Source organism: Chinchilla lanigera, unplaced genomic scaffold (assembly GCF_000276665.1).
Source record: "Chinchilla lanigera isolate Chin_1 unplaced genomic scaffold, ChiLan1.0 scaffold00006, whole genome shotgun sequence".
Lineage (NCBI taxonomy): Eukaryota > Metazoa > Chordata > Mammalia > Rodentia > Chinchillidae > Chinchilla > Chinchilla lanigera.
In genome coordinates, this window is record NW_004955407.1 from 36,445,059 (window position 1) to 36,450,924 (window position 5,866).

Below are 5,866 nucleotides of genomic sequence, written 5' to 3' on the forward strand. Positions count from 1 at the left end.
CGGGAAATTGCCGCTGTGGGGTAAGAACAGACCTAGAGTTTCCACACTGGAAACATCGCCTGGGAAGTGTACAGTGACATAAGGGTCACATCAGTCACTGGATGCATTTTCATTTGTCTTGTAATGAAGGAGGGACACAGACAATGTCCTGCAGAGAAAGATTCTTCTAGAAGGAACTGGTGATTTTGATGATGATCACTGGGCAGATTCCTCAAAAAACTAAAACTGGAGGTTCCGTTCAACCCAGCTGTTCCCTGTCTAGGTATCTTCCCCAAAGAGTGAAAAGCATCATACCACACCGAGATATGCACACTATGTTTACAGCTGCACAGTTTGTAATAGCCAAATCGTGGAAACAGCCCAGATGCCCATCAACGGACGAAAGGATAAAGAAAATGTGTTTTTTATATACAATTGGAGTACTACTCTGCCATAAAGGATAAATTTGAGACATTTTTAGGTAAATGGTTGCACCTTGAGACCACAATTTTAAGTGAAATTCTTTAAATATAACATTGTTTCTCTGGTGTGAAAAATCGAAAGTGTAAATAAGGACAAAACTGTATAATAGATGTTGGGAAATGGGAAGAAAATATTCCAATAAGAAAGGAAATAAGGGAAGGGAAAAGGACAAAGGAAGGAAGTGAAAAGAAAAAAAAGAATAGAAAGAAAAAATAGAAACAAAGCTATTGTAAATGAGGGGAAGAAGGGTTGAAGGAGTGGAGGGGAATGGGGACAAAAAAGAATCAAAAAAACGGAGATGTAGCTCAGTGGCACAGAGCCTGCCTGGCAAGCATGAGGTTATGAGTTCAATTCCCAGTACCAAAAAGAAAAAAAAAAAGAGAGAGGAAAAAAAAAACGAGTGCTAAGTAAAAAGCCAAAACTTTTGCAGGGTGTAGTGGCACATGCCCGTAATCCCAGCACTTGGGAGGCTGAGGCAGGAGGATCATTGCAAGTTCCAGGGCAGCCTGGGCTACAAAGTGAGGTCAGGGCCAACCTGAACTGCATAGCGAGACACTGTCTCAAAAAAAAAGAAAAAAGAAAAAAAGAATCAAGATATATCACATACAGGTACAAATTCCCTATGATGAATGTGACCATTATGTATATCTAAAATGTACTGATAAAATTAATTTTAAAAATGAAAGGGAGTGGGGATTTAGCTCAGCGGCACAGCGCCTGCCTGGCAAGCGCAAGGTCGTGAGTTCGATTCCTGGTACCAGAAAAAAACCAAAAATAAAATAAAATAAAATAAAATAAAATGAACGAAAGCTTTTTCCGTGCTGCTCAAGCAGGGGTCCATACGGCATTGCTCTTGGTTCCCATTGTAACTTTACGGGAAGCTTCACAATGTTCAGAGCCCTTGATGTCCTGCAAATGAAGGAGGAGGATGTCCTCACATTCCTCGCTGCAGGAACCCACTTCGGTGGCACCAACCGGGACTTCCAGATGGAGCAGTATATCTGCAAAAGGAAAAGTGATGGAATCTACATCATAAATCTGAAGCGGACCTGGGAAACCCTTCTGCTGGCAGCTTGAGCCATAGTCGCCACTGAAAACCCTGCTGACGTCAGTGTCATATCCTATAGGAACACCCGCCAGCGCGCTGTGCTGAAGTTTGCCGCTGCCCCTGGAGCTACTCCTATCGCAGGCCGCTTCACTCCTGGGACCTTCACTGACCAGATCCAGGCAGCCTTCCGAGAGCCATGTCTTCCGGTGGTTGCTGACCCCAGGGCTGACCACCAGCCCCTCACGGGTGCCAACCGTTGCCCTGTGCAACACAGATTCTCCTTTGAGCTACGTGGACATCGCCATCCCGCGCAACAATAAGGGAGCTCACTCAGTGGGTCTGATGTGGACGCTGGCCCGGGAAGTGCTGCGCATGGGTGGCACCATCCCCCGTGAACACCCCTGGGAAGTCATGCCTGATCTCCACTTCTACAGGGATCCCGAAGAGGTGGAAGAGGAAGAGCAGGCAGCTGCTGAGAAGGCTGTGACCAAGAGGGATTTCAGGGCGAATGGGCCGCACCAGCTCCAGAGTCCACTGCTGCTCAGCGGAGGCTGCACACTGGTCTGAAGGCGTGCAGGAGCCCTCTGCGCCTATTCAGCAGTTCCCTACCGAAGACCGGAGTGCACAGCCGGCCGCTGAGGACGGGTCTGCAGCCGCCACTGCGCAGGCCGCTGAGCGGGTGGGAGCCACCACCGAGCGGTCTTGAGCTGCTCTGCAGACCCTTCAGCAAAATGGAAATGAGGTTGACAGAAAATAAAACACCAATTTCTAAAAAAAAAAAAAAAAAAAGAAAGAAAGAAAGAAAAATTTAACACTTAAAGCCTTTTCCAAAACTTTTCTGCTTCTAAAATTAAATACAAACATACCCACAGACATCAGTCTACCTTCTTCCATGTTTTTGTTTTGTTTTGAGATAGTGTCTCGCTCTGTAATGAGGCCGGCCTGGAACTCTTGGCAATCCTCCTGCCTCAGTCTCCTGAGTGCTGTGACTAACTATAGGTGTGTGCCACCATGCCTGGCTTAGAAAATTCGCTTTTACATATCCTGACTTATGCTGGGAATGGTGGTGCACACCTGTAATCCCAGCATTTGGGAGGCTGAGAGAGGAGGATCTCCATGAGTTTGAAGCCAGTCTGGGCTACACATAATGAGTTCAAGGCCAGCTTGGACTATGTAGTGAGACTCTGCTTCAAAAAACAAAAACAAAAAAAAAGAAAAGAAAAACAAACAAACATCACAAGTTAATCTCCCAGTGTATGGGAAAAAAAGGCACAAAACAACTGCATATAATAATGAGTGAGCTCATGTGTCCCTAAGAAAACCTCGCAGGATATACGCATATATATATATATATATATAGTTTGTTTGTTTGTTTTGTTTTGTTTTATTTTGTTTTTTGAGACAGGGTGTCATTGTGTAGTTCAGGCTGGCCTCAAACTTACTGTGTAGCCCAGGTTGCCGAGCTGGCCTTGAACTTGTGGTTATCCTCCTGCCTCAACCTCCCAAGTGTTGGGATCACAGGTATACGCCTCCTCGCCTGGCGATGTATGCGAACATGGAGAATCTAATACTTTTTTTTTGTACTTGGGGTTGAACCTAGAGCCTTTTCAGCCAGGTCATGGTCTAGAGGTAAATTGCAAATTGTTCACCTTTACACCTGGCTGAGGAGCAGAGTTATGAATATCCGTTTGTTTACCCCTGGAGTATTTGGTTGATAACTCTCAGCAGGATTCCTACCACCAAGTTCCTATCCTTAAAGAAGCGGCTCACCAGCTGGGCATGGTGGCGCATGCCTGTAATCCCAGCACTCGGGAGGCTGAGGCAGGAAGACTGCTTTGAGTTCAAGGCCAGTCTGGCAACAAAGTGAGTTCAAGGCCAGCCTGAACTGCATAGTGAAACCCTGTCTCAAAAAGACACCCCCCCCAAACCTGCCACAAAAAAAAATAGCACCTCAGCACAAGTAGTTATTCTGGGACGCGGGCAGCCAAGGGAAGCCACCGTCTGCGCTTGCCTCTGGGCCTGATTCCCTCAGCACCCTGACAACTATACCACAGACCAGGTGTGGCTTTCACGTTTTTGGTACCACAGTTCTGGCAATTACAAGTCCAAAATCAAGATGTAGGCAGGGATGAAGCCCTCTTTGGGGCTGTGCTGGGGGCCCCGTTTCTGGCCTCTTCGCTCCTTGGTCTGTAGGAGGCTGTCTTCTCTCTGCAGCTTCCCAGGGTCTCTCCTGCATACCCGCTGGCCTCTCTGTTCCAATTTCACCTTGTTATACATACACTAGTCATCTCAGGTGAGTGCCCGCCCAACTCCGTCACCGCTGAGAAGATCCGACCTCCGACAGTCCCGCATGAAGGACCTTGGTGTGGCGGCAAGAACACGGCCTTGCAATCAGACCTTGGCGTGAATCCTGTCTTGGCCACTTCCTGGAGGCACGACCTTGGGAGAGTCACGTAATTCCTCAGGCCCTCTCTTTTCAGCCACAGAGCGAGGCAATGCTGTGAGGGTTGCAGGTAGTCTACAATGAGCGGGACAGGGAAGCTATGGTTTGGTGGTGGTGAGTCTGCTTTTCCAGGTTGGCTTCTGTGGTACAAACGGACGTACCTGTAAGTGACTCCGAAGGGCGATTCTCGGATGACAGCAAGGATTTATTCTCTCAGCCTGGTCAACACTAAACAGGAATCTGTCCCAGAGGGCAAAGCGAACGCTTGTTGGTTCACTTTGTTGGTACAGGTAACTTTTCAGGCGAGGCCAGCACTCGCGGCAGTTGACAGATCAGTGCTGGGTGACGTCAGGCTGAAGGGAAAGAGGGGCAGACATGCAGACGCAAAGACCAGCAAGGCCTTCACTCCTGCACGTCTACAACGTCAAACAGCAGCCTCACCCTCGTGATCCTCCGGATTTACCTGGCTGAAGACAGTTTCAGATTTCTTGAGGCACTGCGGTGTTCTGTTTAGGTTTCTGAGAACAATTAAGCACGTTCCCTCTGTCACCAGCAATAAACATTTGACTCTAGTTTCATTTAGTGTGAGAGGTTGTGCCCGCTCAGGGTTGTGGCAGAAGGGTGACTCTGGCCACTAGGGCGGGAAACAGGGAGAAGCCAGCAGGAGGAGGAAGCGGAGGGTTGTACAGGCGGAAATCTGAGCTTGGGAAGGATCAGGGGCAAGCTAACCTCCGAAGAGGGACACGCGTGGCCATTTGCTCTTTCTTCAAAAAAAATTACGTTGAATGTGGGATTAAGTTCCATTAACTGCACAATTTTTTTTTTTTTCTTGTACCGGGAGTCGAACTCAGGACTTCGCGCTTGCCAGGCAGGCGCTTGTGCCGCTCCCTGGCCTAACAGCGCAATTTTGAAACTGTTAGCAACCTGCATTTTTTTTTTTTTTTTTTTTGCCAGTCAGGGCAACTTTGACACTATGAAGAATTTGCCTGAAGTAAGCACACCCCCACCCCCATTTTAGTTTTAGTCTGATTTATTTCAGGGTCTGTGTTAATTTGAACGATTGCCTTGGTACATCAAGGTTCCAGTAACTGTAACAGGGGATGTTTCCTTGGAAAATATTTAAAGCAAGCTCGAGTCACATGGAACAGAGGCCAGTATTTACTATGTATCTAGTAGTTTATATAATAAGGTTGTTATCTGTTACAATTGTATCTGGGAAAAAATTGGTACAAGCCCAGTGTAGCGGTGCACTCAGGAGGCTGAGGCAGGAGGATCAAGCAAGTTTGAGGCCAGCCTGGGCTACACAGTGAGTTCAAGGGCAGCTTGAACTGCACAGCAAGACCCTGTTTCAAACAAACCAAACCAAAGAACAAAAATTGACATGAACACTTTTATAAGATGGCAAAATGTCAGAGAAATCGACGTATGGATTAGTGACCTGATACAGTCTATCCTTTTAAAGCTGTTCGGGAAACCCCATTATCTTGGAGTTGGTACAAAATATATATTTTTAACCTGTGGGTTTTTACTAATTACAAAGTAGCCAGCACAGCATCAGTGTATCTCACCGCCTGGAAGAGCACACCCGGCAGTATCTAGCCAGAGAAGAGGGGCTGACTGGATAAAAATGAAAGCCAGAATATTAATAAGTTTTGACTGTTAAGGCCAAGAGTGCCAATTATGAATCTGGAAAATGAAGTGCCGTAGGAAACGCGAGAAAGCCAGGTTATTGGCCAAGGACAGCCACCGCGCAGGGGATGCACGGAAGGGGCAGCCGGAGGAGGCGTCCGGCTGCGCCCCAGAAGGTGGGGAGGGACTAGCAGCGATGGCGAGCACGGCTGAGCGTGCACAGCCTCAAAAGTTTTGCTGACGGCTCGATCGGTCATCTGCGAGCGCCGGTGCAGGGGCGATGT

General features: G+C 47.6%; 1 pseudogene; it reads left to right on the forward strand.

Moving 5' to 3' along the window:
• The first annotated feature begins 1,218 nt into the window (after positions 1–1,218).
• On the forward strand, positions 1,219–2,264 carry LOC102014870 (annotated as a pseudogene).
• Positions 2,265–5,866: the final 3,602 nt, after the last annotated feature.